The sequence below is a fragment of the Drosophila virilis genome, chromosome 4 (genome assembly GCF_030788295.1).
Source record: "Drosophila virilis strain 15010-1051.87 chromosome 4, Dvir_AGI_RSII-ME, whole genome shotgun sequence".
Lineage (NCBI taxonomy): Eukaryota > Metazoa > Arthropoda > Insecta > Diptera > Drosophilidae > Drosophila > Drosophila virilis.
Window position 1 is genome coordinate 15,580,795 of NC_091546.1, and position 16,542 is coordinate 15,597,336.

Here is a 16,542-nt window from a genome sequence, read left to right on the forward strand (position 1 = left end):
TGGCGAAATATGTTGCCAGCTTATCAATGTAGTCACAGATGAACAAAAAATATATATATAGTGCAAATATATAAAAGAGCTGGACGAGAATATACCCTATGTAAATTGATTTAACGATTTTAAAAACTTAAATATAAATTCAAAGAATTTATTGAATATACAAAAATAACTTTTATGTTTGTTTTTGAATATGGCAAATAAATATGTGGTATTAGATTAATATAACCCTGCTTAGTAGTTTTAATATACAGGGTATCACGAACATATGTATGTACAACTTTCACACATATGTGTGCTTGGGTGTGTGTGTGTGTGTGTGTGTGCGTGGCCCCAAGGATGCCTTTGTCAATGCTCCTGCTGTGCGCCACTTTTTGCCACACAATTTTTGAGCACAAAAAAGGCAACAAAATTGTAAAAAAAAAAAAAAAACCAAACAAAAAATCAAGAATATTCGGGTCCATTGTTCTGCATAACATTTGATGTGTGTGTGCGTGTGGTTGCCATAGAATGTGTAGATATATATAAATAGATATGCATGTAGATATGTAGCATGTAGATATTGTCATGTCAATGCGGGTTAGCTCTGGATTTTGACTGGCTTTTGTCCTAGAATTAGTTGTGCTGCGCGTATCTTTGGCTAAAAATTGTTACTCATCATCATAAATATCTATAATTGTCTGACGTTATACAACCAGACAATAAAAGTCGCACACCCAAGGCACACACATACACACACACACACACTCGCTCGCACACACAAATATGTTTATTTGCATAACATTTTCAGTCGAGTCATTACAATTTCAGGCGGTCATGACAGCCGCAGGCAAGTTGGCATGCCCGGAAAATCGATTATGCAAAATAAAAGAAATTCAAACGTAATGCACATAGACCGAGCTTTTGGCCCTCTAACCTAATCTGAGAGATTGGGCCAAAGTTGTGACAGCTTCAATAATTGCAAATCTCATGTCCTCAGTGTCAATCTCTACGCTTCCCTGCATCTCGACATATATATTTTACGACAATTTTAGCTACTCATCTGTGTGGAAAGATGGAAAAAAATGCAGTGCAAAGCCAATTAAAGGATTTCCAAAACTTGAGCGTCACATTTCAAAATGTGTGTGTGTGTGTGTGTTTCGAGTGTGTAAATGTGTGTTAATGCCTGCATTAGGGAATTGCGGCCTATGGGAGCTGGGAATAGGGCTCAGCGAAGATAAACCGCAAAAAAGCTGTAAACTTAAGAAAAGAACTACGAACCAGAAAATTGAGAGTGAAAAAATTGCAGCTCGATTAAAGTGCGGCAATTGATGCTCTATAAAAACAAACTTTAAAGATTTAAGTAAGAAAATCTCTTGAATCTACATTTCTTTGGCTTCCGCCTCAAGGTAACATTATTGTAAATTTTTTGTAAGGATTTTAGCTTCTACTTTGAAGTAAATATGTTAAAAATGAAAATCTGTGAATGTAAGTAATGTTGAGCACATTGGAACCAGGCTTAAACATAAACATAATTTACTGTATATCAAAATTAAAAATGTTGTGATAAATGTTCAAAACATTTGCCAAAAAAAGTCTATAACTCTATATACCAAAATGAAAGCTAGTGACAAATCTTTTTCAAGAACCTTAGTAGAGCTAGCCAAAATGTATATATTAATTTCTTCTATATGATTTCTATATGTTTATATGTTTAATATTTTAAATATTTACTTGTTGTATTTTGTATATTTTTAATTCAGAGCATTTTATATTTCAAATAGTGTTAGAAAGGGTAGAAATCCATCACGCATGTTATCATAATGTAATATGATAGCAAGTTGATCTTGATCAACTGCTTGTTAGCTGTTTGGCATAACAAGAGAGCGAATATTCTGGCCAAGAACCCACTTAAGATTCGGCTATATTCCATGTCCAAGCCAGATGAACTCCATTTGAATAGCGCATAAAAACGGTGACGCACTCTGTGGCTCGCTTCAGCTGGAAGCTGGCAGTAAGTCAGGAAAGTAAAGTGCAAGTTTTATAGCAGATGAAGGACAAGAGACAACGGCAGCCAGAAGAACAACAAGTCCGACTGACAACAACAACAGCAACAACTTGCCACAACAATGTAGAAAGATAGTAAAATGTTTGCAGTGGGGTTTGGGGTAATTCAAGCACCATTCCAGTCCACCCACAATGTTGACCATATGATTGACTGAGTGTCCGAGAGAAGTTGACTACTTGAATGCCTGACTAAATGACTGGTCCGCAGTGGCTTTGAATTTGAATCCATGTGTGTGTGCGAGTGTAGGGACTTTTGTTGTTGCAACAAATGTTTAGCTGCTTCTCAAGTTGTCAATTGATTTGCTTCGGCAGCTTTCATTCTCATTTGTATTGCAGCTCAATGCTTAAGTGGGAACATTCCATTTCGCATTTTCTAAGTTTCCGCTTTGCAATGTGTGTGCGTCTGCATGTGTGTGTGTGTGTGTGTGTGTGTGTGTGCGTTTGTGTGTTTTGCCGTGTTTTCACACAGTTTACCATTTTTTTTTTATTTTTTGATTGATGGGCGGGTGTGCAGTGGGCGTGGCAATATACTCTAACGATGCGTGTAGGCTGTTGTTAGCCTTTAATTGGCCTGTTTGCATTGCCGTCGTCTGAGCTTTGTTTACAGCCACGCGCTGGGCGTGAGCCTGGCTATTTTTTCTTTTTATCTGCCGCCCCCGTGTTTGTTCGGCTTCTAAAAACAACAGCAATCACAATAACAATAACAATAACAACACCGATAATAACAACAACAGGAACTAAGTAACTAACTGACACTTTGACATGTGACATGCACTCACCAAAATAGATGCTAGTAAAAGGAAAAATAGTTGTCAATTAAAGCAAAAGCTTTGGCAGCACATTTTCTGGTCATTTGGGTCCATCCATTCAGTAAATAATGTGCAGCTGACATCAAAGTTCAAGATTTTTCACTCGATGATAGATAGTTTCAGCTTTTGAAGGACATGTCCCCTAATGAAATGTTTTGGCTTCGATATTAATCAGTTGATGTGCAAGTTGGCAAACTTTTACGTAATTAAAACTTGTATTTGCCTCAGCGGGAGGCATGTAGTTTGTTTACCCAACAACCTCGAAAAGTAGGCAAGGATATTTTTTTTTAAACACAGTTTCAATATGTGTTTCATTTAAAACTTTGGCACCGTTCAGCTATTTAATTTAGGCTATTATTTATGTCTGTAGATCAGTTTTTCTTGATTAATTTTTTCTCTCTTTCTCTGCCTCCCCTCATTGACTATATTGTAGAATTAATTGTCAAAGCTATTATTTTGATAACATAGTTTTAAAGTTCTATGTTTTTTTAAAGTTATCAGTTATTTTTACCTCTGCTTTTCTGTCTCTCTTGGAATCGAAATATCTTAAATTAAATATTTTTCTTCAAGTATCTGCCTGTTGAATTATTTGCTTAAATATCGTTCGACTCATTTATGCCGGAATATTTTAAGCATTTTCTTTCATTTGCGACTTTTGGAGCCACATCTGGATCTGAAGCTATTTCTTTTGATAATTTTTAAGCTTCTTTTATTTTGAGCTCGGTAATTATTCATTTTCTCCCTCCAACCGACTTTACACCGCGCCCTGCCTTTCTTCAGACACTTATTATGTTAAGCCCTTAAATGTGGCCACTTCAACAGCTTCGCGCCGTTTTAACCGGCTTTTCCGGCAAACGCATTGGATGCCCGGCGTGAGCATCGGTTACAGCATTTGGGTTTTTGCTCATCGAATGGCCACTTTTGTGGTGCGTTGCATTATCACGTACCATTTTTTATGTGCTATTAAGTGCAATATAAGCTTATGGCGCCTTAAAGTGTGCTATAAACTCCCTCACACACACAGATGCTAACGTACACACGTGCGCACGCACACATATGAAATGCGGCCACTTTGGGGTGCTTCGGCCCCATAAACAGACTAAGGGTCCACACAACAAAGCAGTTTTTAATACAGAAATATAACCAAAAAGTGGCCGACACGAAGTGCCTGTGCTTAAAACAACGTGTCCTTGCTGCTAACGATTCCGGAATTCTGTATCCTGACAAAAGAAACTGCACCAGATGTATTCAAATACAAGGGAAATATCCTGGAAATTACATAGCGCCTAAGATATTGAAGAGGTTAAATATGATAAATATAATATAAATATTACGAAAACGAAAGAAACAAATTTTCTTCCCAAATGATATTTAGTTGCAGTTAAAAGGCCTGGCAGCTTTTAGGCATATTAAGGATAGAAATATTACTACGAGAAAACAGTTAAATGCCTTTATTATTTATTTCAGGCACTATTTATCATAATCAATTTAAGAAAATTTCGCTAGAAACATTTTATTATAATAAAGTTATTATTTTTTTACTTTCAAAATGTTTATGACATTTTAGTTACAGGGTATGCCTGAATCCATCATTTAACGACATGTTTACTAACTTCTTTTATTTAAGCAAACTTGCATACTATATTTCAATTTGTTGCAACAACAATAAAGAAATTTACATTTTACTGCAGGCGCCAGCGGCAACCCGGCCCGCCCCTTGGAAATCCCCAACCCACACCCCTCACCAAGCTCTGGTCTTTTCCATGAGGGTTGGGGGCATTTTTGCTAGATTTGGCAAATATTTTCATCGTTACACCCAGCGAGCATTTCCTATTTGACATGGCCATTGTTGGTAAATTGTTCTAACCGAGAGCGGAAACAGAAGCTTTCGCTTCTGGCCATTGTTTTGGAGACTGTCGACGAGCAAATCTGTTTGCAAATTTTGTAGGCCTTGACTCTGGCTCCAGCTCTACATCTGAAGCTGAAACTGGCTTTGTCTGTGGCCCTTTTGAAGCCGGCGACATTTTTGATTTGTTGCCATTTGCCGTAGTTTATTTGCTTTTCATTTGATGGCCAGACATGGGGTTTAGATTTGCATCGTTTGATTTCAATTTGCATAATAAATTAAATTCCACACGACCATTTTAACTTATTGTTGGTCAGCATATTTTGTTGAGCTCCATCAACAATTGAATATATTTAAACGTTTATATGTGTGTGTGGTTACAGACGCACAGACACAACATATCAATTAGCATTGCACAGAGTGTCAATGCATGGCAGCTCAATAAATATGAATATTGATGCTTGAAAATCCAATTAATTTTCAATTTACAATTAATTATATATTAATATACCTAAGAGTATAAATCACACTAAGTACCTTCAAGGTAGACTATGAAAAAGAAAGTAAACAAAAATGTGGCATGAGAATTCTACATAAAATTATCATTTACAGACTGTCAAAAGATATTCGAAATCTTAAACTGAGTGATGCTATGTTCCATAAAATAAGTAACTTCCTCAAAGAATCAATTTGAAAAGAAGACTGAAATATTCTACAAAATATCTAAGCCACCTTAGTTATAGATGCTATAAGCGAGCTCAAGTCCAGGTATCAATTACTTTAACAATAATTTCAAAAATAACAGATTTTTATTAAGAAATATACACACATTTTTAAAAAGGTACTTACCCAAAAATGCACGATTATTTTATTGCCATTTTTATTTTCACTAAAAAAAAAAAGAAGAACGGTATTAAAGCATGAGCCACTGAAAAGCAACGGAATTAAAGTAAGGAGCATAAGAAAGGAAGAGAGACAGAGAGAGAGAAAGATTTGGCAGAGGTAATGCTAACATAGATAATAATAACACTTGTTATCATGGGAATCGCATAGTGAGGCGGTATGTGAAAAAATGTTTTCCTATTTATGGCGTTGCAGGGAGATTAAACAAAAAACTGAACGAAAAAAAAAACATAAATTGACTTTGAAACAGTTTTTCAGTTTTCCTCTTTAATTCCAGCAATTGTCATAACTATCAGAAAGAAAATTGTTCAAAATGAGCTTAAGATATAATCACCATTATTTTAAAAGAACTTTCACCTATTCTTTCTAAAATACGTTTTATGATTTCTTTAGGTGTTTTGTCGAATCGATTTCTTAAAATTAAACAATATTTTACCTCAAACTATTTTCATGTTCATAAAGATGGCAACTTTTAAACTTTTCTTTTCTTGGCTAACTTCAAAAGTTTCTTCAGAAACTCTGTTCTTAAGTTTATTATGTTTAACAGCAGAGCAGATACTTACATTATATTTAGCAGTTAATAGGCTAGAACATATGTGTCGAGCTATACACAAACACCTTTCAATTCATTGGCAAGTTTATGGGACAATCTGGAGCGAAAGTTGGCGGATGGAAATATGTATGCAGTTGGAGAATTAAGTAAGAAATATGTGAGAGTGCGTCTGTGTCCTGCCAGGAATCAAATAAACTGAGTTAAATAACGATAGCTGAAAAACAAAGAGAAATAGAGAGAGAGGGGAAGAAGCTGGAAGTGCGAGAGCAGTGGAGTTTTGGCGTGTGTGCCCGTTTTCTTTGCTTAATATATATATAGCTTGGCTTTAGTCGGGGCGCGCGCAACTGAACTTGAGAAGTCAAAAACTCCAAAAGAGGACTTACGACTTAAGCACTGCGAACAACAGGAGCAGCCGCTAGCCCAGGAGCCGGAGTCGGAGCAGAAGCCGGAGCTGATGCCAGGCCAGGACGATGCCAAGTTGCTTGCGAGCGCAAACTTTGCTGCTGTTCCCTGTTGCTGCCGTGTGGCTGTTGCCAGTTTCCTGTTGCTGTTGCTGTTCTTATTGTAGCTTTGATAAACTTTAACTAGCGTCAACACACGCACACACACAATCACACACACACACTCGCACATGCAGCTGGCTAAGCGTAACGGCATGTGGAAAAGTTGCTCGTCGCTCGGCTTGTTGCCAGTTGTTTGTCTATTTACTTGGCAGCCGTTGGGTTTCACTTCCGTTTCATTTCATTTCTATACGTTTCGTTTTATTACTTTGGTCAGTTTTTCATTCAGTTTTCACTTTTCTTTTGCGCCGTTTCAACTGCAATAAAGTTGCCTTCTTAGCTGCCCCACTCAATCGCCAGCTCACCCTCCAGCTACTCTCCTAGCTCCTGCTCCTACTGCTGCTGCTGCACTACACTTAATTGAATGTTTAACCTTTAGCTGCAACTCGTGCCACACACACACACACGCCTCCTTTACGCCCCTTTTGTTGGCATCGCTGAAAAAAGGAACCAACTCATTGAGACTTGGCGTCGACATCGCTTTTTCTTCCTTCTTCTTTTTTTTTTTGGCTTCTTCTAATTGCCGTTGACTTGTTCTTTGGACCTCATTACTTAGGCACGCGCGCGCCTCTCTCAACCAACGCGATTGCCAAAGACGCCAGCGCATAAGGTCATCCGTGAGTGCCACGAATATGAGTACGAGTATGAGTGGGAGTACGAATATGAATATGAGTATGCGTATACGAGTATGAGTAGGGCATATGTCTCGTTTTGTTTTCTTTGGCAGTCATTGCTGGGGCGTCATCATTAACCGTCAACAATTTTGCATTTGGCTTTGGCCGTAATTTGACTGCAACCGGCAACGAGAGGCGTGACAACGCCCTCAAAAGTCGCATTGCTCGTGGCTGCGATTAGCATATGTTGCAATGTGCTTATTTGCATGTATATCAAGATAATTTTAAGAAATTTGAGTTGTTTGTCTTTTTAATAGGGTCATGCTGCCAGTGAAACGTTAAGGTATGCAGCATTAAAGGCAAAACATCCATACTACATACAAACAACAACAACAAAATGGAGCATATGCAACAGCTGCCAGTGAAACGTTTACGAACGATAAGGTAAAGGGCGCTCTAACCAGAGTGAAGGCGAAAAAGTCCTGACTGTATATTATCTGCACAGACAAACGTTTACGAATAATAATAATTAAAGAAGAGAAAATTAAAAGCAGGAAATTTTCTTGCTATATTTTATCTGCCCAGTGAAACTTTTATGAACGACAATAAAAGGGGAATAACAAAGTAGAACTTACTCTAAAGAGATTATATTCAAGAACATCTCTCGGTTTTCAGTCCAGCAAAACGATCACGAAAAAGAAAGTAAAAGAGAGAATTAAATGCGATCTCGAAAAAGGAACGTCAAGAAAATCTCTCGCTATTTATTATCTGCACAGTGATAAGTTTACGAAAATCAAGCAACAAATACTGTACGAGGTAAGGTATAAGAATAGCTCAACACAGGTATTTATAGCGCAGCCAGTAAAATATTAACGAACGCAGAGCAATACAGAATTTATAAATTAAATGGCTAATGTTTGTAGACAGACATTAAATATTACAAGAGAAGCATACAGGCACAGAAATGGAAACCCAATACCATTTGCATGAATTCAAGGACGAAATCTTTTTATAGCAAGTTAGTATTTCGCTTATCAAGGCGTTCGGCCCCAAGTCAATTGTGCTTGAAAATACATTTCTCAAATGACACAAACACAAACGATCCGAGCCCATTTCCATTTAAAGCTCGGCCAATGCCACAGGCCAAAGTTAGCTTCATCAATGAACAATTTTCTGTATTTTGGGCACGACGGCCACGCCTCGAGCTAAGTATTTTATTGTGGAAAATATTTCTACAAATGCTTTTGACGTTTTCTGCACCTTGTTTGTTGTTGTTATTGTACTTTGTGTAATTGAACACCTTCGTGTTGTGCGCCAACTAAAACTGACAAATTCAACTGAGATGCTCAGCCAGTGGGCGTTTGTTTAACTAGGGAGTGGAAAATTGTGCTCAATTGCCAGAGTGCAAGAGCTGGAAATGGTGATAGACAGAGAGGGGGAGAGACAAGGATAGAGAGAGCACTAATTATACAATTGCTGGGTAGACGCAACGGCTCCACCCAGTATCCGTGTGAATTAATTAATGCAACAGCCTTGGAAATTTTGCATACTAAAGAGCTCGCAACAAGGTGCGTTCATTAAGTGTGTAGGCAGCAGCATCAGCCACCGTCTTGACGCTCTTAGCATATTTTGGCCAGACAAGCTGTAAAGCCGGCAAGTGTTGGAGCCTCTAATAATATGCCAGAGCTTTGTGATTTGTCATATCAGGTACTCAAATAGCCCAAGGGAGGCGCTCTCTTTCTCTGCTGCTGGACGGCAACTTTAAATGTTGCTCACTAATTGCCCACAACTTTGACATGGCAAAACTTTCAGTTATACTTGAATGCAACACAAACTTTAAAGCAACAAATACGAAAACAAACGCACGAATATAAAATGCTAAATGTCAAGAGTAATTACGGAAAAATATTGTTGGTACAAAAATATTGTTTATGACTTTAAACCATCAGAAAGTGAAGTTTTTTGTCTGTTTTGTACGTCAATTTATTTGATTTTTATTCAAATAGCATTTTTGTGATATTTAACAATTTCAGAAAACATGAAATGAAACTGGCAATTTGAAGGCATGCAACAATAAATAAAATTTTAAATTGATGTATATAAATTTGAAACAAATGGGTATTTGAAAAAATGTTGAAGATATGCAACAATAAATAACATAATAAACCATATTAATTTACCTTAAAAATTTATTCAAAATAAACAAAATATCATGATACAAGGGAAACATTTGGGCTGACGTACAAAAAGATTCTTTAAAAATTTTTTAAATATTGTCTTTATATATTGCCACAGAAAAAAGAACAAACTATCCTTTCTTGGCCCATGTGAGCTCTAAGTTAATTGCCCTTAAAACTTGCATAAGACCTCTAAGATTTCCATCTAATAGCTACAAATTCTTGTTATTTCTGAATATATTAAAAAGTTATATAAGAGCTACATCGCTTGCCGGACAGTTTGTTTTCTTTCTACTTGTTTTTCATATTTAGGTAAACAGCTCGAATGCTTTTGGCGTCATACACAGAGCTGGCTATTATGTCTCCAGCAACATCCACAGCCCCTCTGTCCACACTTGTTGCCACACTGGCCCAACCGCGTGGTGCTCTCCACTTGCGGGGCAACGACATCAGCTAAGATAACTATGGCCAGAGGGGTGGGTATGTGGTGGCGGGTGTTTCGGCCAAATGTTGCCAGCCGCTTAAATGTGCGATTATGTTGTTCACGTGAGGCTCCTACTCCACCTCGCCCTCTCGCAGCCCTGGCCACAGATTTCAGTTTGCTTTCATTTGGTTTGCTTTTTTTGGTCAGCACCACCCAACAATTTTCCCATATTAAATCAGAAAAAACAGACGTTATACAGACTTTTAGGCCCTATTGTTGTTGTCGGGCCTGTCTAGCACATGTTGAAAAAGGCAAAGAAACACTTACAGCAAAATTTAAAGTAGTTTTTGCCGGCCAAGATCTTGTGTTGGTTTTTTTTTTTTTGTTTTGGTGTTTTTTTTTTCGGATAAGTTGCAGGTTGTTTCTTTCTGGTTTGCTGCAATTTGTGCTGATGTTGCAAGCCATGTGGATAATTTTTTTACGGCTCTTTTATGACTGCCAGCTGTGTGATAAGTTGTTATTGTTGTTGCAATACAAACAGCAACAGCCACAGCCACAATGCGTACAGGCTTTGGTGTCTGTGGGGCGTCTGCAAAATTTTCATTTATTTATGTCGTAATTTCGGTTAAGTTATGGATTTCGAAACACTCAAAAATTATCGCCCGCCAGAGTCTATGAATTTTGTAATCTTAATACCTTGATTATTTCTCAGTTTTGTGACTTTGCAGGATTGACTATAAAAGCAAGGTATTGTCATATATTTACGCCCATTAAGCAAATCATTCTATTGGTTAAGAACAAAATTTAACAAATTTATGTGCATTTTAAATTTAGGCTATAGGGTATTCAGCAGAGACTGAAGAGGTGAATATGTTAATCTGCTTAAAATTCATTTTGAAAGCAATTTATTTTATTTGCTTATTAATTTTTTGATTGTGAGTTTCTAAATAGTTGAATATATATTTTCAATTATTCTTTAGATTTAGTAAGCCAGCAAATGTTATCCCGATTTATATATTTAGTATTATATTTGTTCCCGATTATATTACATTAAACGCTAAATCAGTTCTGATAATAAACAGCATCGTTTCACAGGCATTCAAAGGACAACAAAGCGGCCTGAAATGGCGCGTACGTGAGCCCGAAAAACTAATCAAAGCCCGCGGCTTTTGGTCGCATCAACTCGAGCTGGCCGCGATTGAAGCGTTTGGTTAAAACGCCCACGCGAAACGACAACGGGTGTAGGATGTACGTGTGTGTGTGTGTGTGTGTGGTTGTGTGGGTGTGTGTTGGAAGGCGGCAGCCGACAGCCGGCAGCAGCCAAAAGTCTCATCAATCAAAATCTTCGTGTGATAATTTTGTGTAGCATGCCACGAGAAATCACAAACATTTCTTTCAACTAAACTGAGCGCCATGCCACACGCCACTAACCCACATTTCAGTTAACACTTGGCCGACGATGATGCCGACGAACGTTGCAAAAGGGGGGGAGCGGGGCTTGGACATGGATACGGGTTGCCACGGGGGACGCTGTCATGCTTTGCTGTTGGCCAACTTTGTTGTGTCTAAATGAATTTGTTGCTGGCCAAAACGATGACGTTGCCCATGATGAGCCGCGGCGTTGATAATGACGTAACGGACAGACTGTCTGCCTGTGACTATCGCCCAGCTGCTTGGCAGTGCGAGAGGGACAGGCAGTGGAAGCGGGAACGGCAACGGAAACGGGAGCGTGTGTCCGACATGCTCTCGCTCTGCGGCTTATCCTTTGCGAGACGTGAGACGCGAGTCGCGTCATTTTCAAAGGCCCTCGGGTGACCCACTGACAAATCGAAACTTCCGCATGTTGCCTGGGAACGCGGCCTTAATTTCAAAGTTAAGCGTTATAAACACATTCATTTAACACCCTCCCCCATGTTACCCACACTTGTCAGCCTAGGCCGCAAAGATATCTCGACGAGCCAAAAGCTAATGTTGCGCGATTTCGAGACACAAATTGCTGTCATTAAAATCATTTGAATGCGCATAAAAGCCACGTTAAAAAGAAGGAAAAACCAGTGGAAAATACCAACAACAACAACGAAATGAAATGGAATAAAATGAAATGTTCGTCCATTCAATTAGATTGGAGCTGATTCCAGGCAACATTATTTGCTCGGGCAACTTTACTTAACTGTCATTCAGCAATAGATTACTGTTTGTCCAGATGTTAATAAAACACCCTCAACCACCCTTATGGGCAGAATAAAGCTGTGTGTTGTGAGTGGGTCCAGAGTATATACCAATATTTATCATATACTCAGATATCGGAGAGAGATTTTAGATATATCGGAGAGATAGTTAACCTCTACTTCTAGTAAGCCCAACTCTAATTAAAACTGTGAGCACCTGTCAGAATTTGGAGACATTTTTGAAACGATCTAAAATACTATTTCAAAAGAAATCCTCGCACGTTTGCACAGGGGATTCCGAAAAGTAATCCAAATGCTGAGTATGAAATTGGAAAATGCCATCCGCAAACTTGACATCAAGTTTGTGTTTGACAAGAAAACTGATTTGTCATCACCGTAATGAGCTTGAGGCTTAGCTCACCTCTCTCTAAGTCTCTATGAGAAAGCAAAAGTTAAGCATAAAATGCAATAAGCAATGCCATTAAGTAAAAGTGTAAGAGAAAGCACATACACACACACACACATACCCTCATGCCGTGGCAAAGGGGGAAAATGTAGCTGATAAGATACAGCAGAGAGCAGAGACCCAGAGCAATGCAGTTTTCTCATTAGAAGGCAAAGCCACACATGAACTTCTGACGGTGAGTTGGCAACTAAAATATATCTACGTGTAATGTGTTAGCTGTAATCCGAAATGTAACTGTGGTAGGTGGGACTGAGATATGAGAGCACATTGTGATAACTGCGCGGGGGGCATTGCCCAACGATTTGGCATCAAAATGCTTTGACCTAAAGTTAACAATCTTATGTAGAAGTTTTATATTAAAGTTTTGAAGAGCTCTTAAAGTTAATTTACATAATTAAGTGAGGAATTAGGTGTTGAGCCTAACTATTCGATTGAGTTGATTTTCTGAATTTTGTAGGGCTTTATGTTAAAGCTTTCTTGAGCATTTAATTAAAAACGTTGTTTGAAAAAAAGAAAAACAGAATCAATTATCACATATTTTCATTGATTTGAATTTAATCTTATTTCGTTTAAATGTTTTCAAATGTGATTTTATATAAATTCTCCATTGGAGATTGAAATAGTTGTGATTGTTGCCGCAGGAGACTTGACTGAATGGCTGAGTGGCTTCTTTTCGAGCTGCCCGTTGACAGTAAACAAATTGAAGTGTGCTCGTGTCAGATGCAAGCAAACACACACAAACACTCTGTATGTGCATACACACGCCCATCCACAACAGAAGGTCAACAGTTCGCAGTGCATTTAAGTGTTGTGTGGGTTTTGTGGACTAACTAACTAACTAAAGCAACGTTGAGTTGTCTGTTGGTATCTAATAAATTCAGCTCATGATTCACAGCAAGTGAAACGCGGTGCACACGTAAGTGCAACATTGCTGCAATTACAAGTGCCACCCCGTACATTTTGAGCGTATCTCATGCGCTCGCACAATGATAGAGTCGAGCAGCGAATTAATTTAAGAGTACAGCTCGTGCGCCAGGCACATTAAAATTTAATTTCACATTAGATCTGCCCGCCGTCAGGCTAAGGACTTTGCCTCTAAAACTGGGGCTTGCTGTGGCCCGCTTCAATCAATAGGCAGTGCTTCTGCCTGGCTTTAAATTAACCAACTCATGTATAACTCTGGTTCTGTACAGCATTCAAAACGTGTTTTCGAATGGGTCAACCGAATGAGTTGCAACTACCACTCATCATATCCGGTTCTCTTGGTCATGGTCTCGCTGTTAGCCGTCGTCTCCGTTTTAGCTGTCAACTCCAACTGTTACGCATTCACATAGACCGGGCTACCTATCCACTGTCGTCTGGCAATATCACAAATTAGATTACGGTGTGTAGTACTCCAGGCCAGGGCTGAAGAGTTTAGTACAATTGTAAAGTATGGAGTGTGAGAATTTTAATAACACGAAAGAAAAGAATAGAACTTAATCCAATTGAAAAAAAAATTAGTGGAAATTAGTAAAATTAAAAGAACATATTTCAGAGATATAGAAATTTAAATACTCATTGGAAATTGATGTAGAAAACCTTAAATAATCGTTGCACTGTACTATGCAAATAAGAATAAGTTTCACTTTCGATTTAGTACCTGTAAGCTTGTAATCATAGTAAGCCTGCTCAGCCCTGGTTATGCATAGAGAGCAACAGCAGCTGCCCGTTGGCCGGTCTTGTTTAGTTAGCTGCATATTTTTTGGCCGGGCAACTGTGCCCTGCTGCATCTGCTACTGCAACAAACTGCTGCACAAGCGACATGCGACATGCGACACGTTGTGCACGTCGCTCATACGCCACCGACCACCGCTTCTCGTTTGTGTCGACGACGGCAACGTGTTGCATGCAAATGAATGCCCCATGTTCTCCAGCCTTAGTTCTCATTGTTGTTGCTGCTGCTGCTGTAGTTGTTCCTGTCGCTGTCGTTGTTATTTGGTTTGCTGCCATCCTGATTTATAACGTGGGCGTTTCAATTGCCGTCGCCAAACAGCAATAGGCTGCATTCAGCTCAAAACTCTTCCGAAACGTGCAATGCACACTAACTTAATGGAAATCAGTGTGTTTATTCCAACATTTATGCCAACAAATTGGAATACAGTTTAAAATTTAAAATTGTAATTTGAATATTATATTTGATTTAGATTTAAGACTCAATTTCTTGTTTATAATTGTGTTTATTTATTAATTTATTTCCAACAAATTGAGATCTTTCAAAAAATATTTATGTTTAAGGCAAAATTATTTTCTTAAAATTCTGTTGATTTATCAAATTAAATTAAATTATTAATTATTATTAATTACTATTTTAATTGCATTTTTTTTTTTAGTATTTCTATATGATTTGCTCCCACTCGCATTTTGTTCAAGTGTTTCGCAAATTTGTCATTTTCCGTTTAAATGATTTCTCAATTTGCAACATATTCTGGAAAGCACATAATGATCAACATTTTAATATTAAATCTCTCAACAATTGACAGCTGCTTCAATTAGGCTTGCAATATATTTAATTTGATTTAATACTTATTTTTTAATTTTTGTTGGTCAAGTTATGTTATTTAAAAGCCAACTTTGCGTATTTCCGTAAACGCACATAATAAGTGCGCACCGTACCATCCGCACTTTAAATTTAATTAAAAATTTAAATGAGTAAAGCTGAGAATTCACAACAAACACACACTTATACAGCATATTTTTTAAATAAATAAAAAACAAGCTGAACATGAAAAAAAGCAGCATGCACTTTATGGCTGTCTGCACAAGCCCTTCAGCTGCCCTGCCTATGTGCCCAAGTGCTGCTATGCGACTATCAAAATGCGCTTTCGAGCGCGCGCCGCGTCAATTACACGGGCTCCAGTCATAAAAATAAAGACCAAATAAATAAACTTAAAACGGAAGAAGAGTCGGTTAGTTGGTGGCGCCCTCAAAAGCGACTAGGTCACCGCACAGTGTGGCCTGCACAGTGTTACCAGACTGTGAAAGAAAAAGTGGAACCAGTATTGGTAAACTATCATTGCTTAGTTTGCCAGGCTGAATAAAGTCAGGTTACACAGAGCTTTATGCAATACATGATTTAAAAACTACCGAGAATGTGAGTAAGGTTGATGCGAGGCATCGGATAAAATGAAGGGTTGTTTGATAGCAAAAAAATTAATTATATATATAAAAACGAGAAAGTGAAAGCAAGTGTGTACCTCCCTTAAAAGATATATGAAATTTAATAAATTATTTGTTTCGTTCCACTGTGCAGCTGGCTGTTTACTTTTTATTCCAGTTGGCAGTTTGTTGCTGGCATTAATCAAGCCATTTAAATGGACGTTTCTTGCAATGAAAACGGTGCGTGTGGAGTTCGCACTGGAGTCTGTGGAGGCTGTGCGGAGTAATTACAATTACACCTGTCGGCTTGGCGGGCGCGTGCCAGAGCACTAAATTATAATTAAGCGGCAGTCAAAAGTTGACTTTTATTAAATTTTATTTATAATGCTTTAAATGCCATTAAGCAGACGACGGAGCGAACGACAGTCGCCAGCTGCTAAGGCTAATTGTGTCAGGAAAGTGACCCCAACATAAATATCATCATCATCATCATTATCATCAACAACAACATAATCGTCAACATTATCATTAGGCAGCCTAGAAACCGGATATGCTCGCAATATCCTCTGATGTGTGTGACTTGAGCTCGGTCCTTATTTTTCATGTATTTTTTACAATTTCTTGTCTTTGATTTGTTGGCAATTTATTTTGTCATCGTCGTTTTGATTAGATTTCGTCAAAATCAAACCCCAGCAATGAGCAGGATAGCCCCGGCAGACGGAATGACTGACGTTTATCACGACATGAACGACATGGACATGGTCTCCACTCCATCTGCGACATTCCGGACCTCGTGCACGATTTGTCAGCGAAGCGCAGACACCATTAAATCGTGTCAGAC

At 38.2% G+C, this 16,542-nt stretch overlaps 1 long non-coding RNA gene across 1 annotated transcript in view; it reads right to left on the reverse strand.

The window, feature by feature from the left end:
• Positions 1–6,184: 6,184 nt before the first annotated feature.
• The window catches only part of LOC138911284 (uncharacterized), a 223,617-nt gene continuing 213,259 nt past the window's right edge, over positions 6,185–16,542 (reverse strand). The window contains exon 6 of the long non-coding RNA XR_011416767.1: positions 6,185–6,330. This is a non-coding gene — a long non-coding RNA (uncharacterized lncRNA). The remainder of the gene's footprint in view (positions 6,331–16,542) is intronic.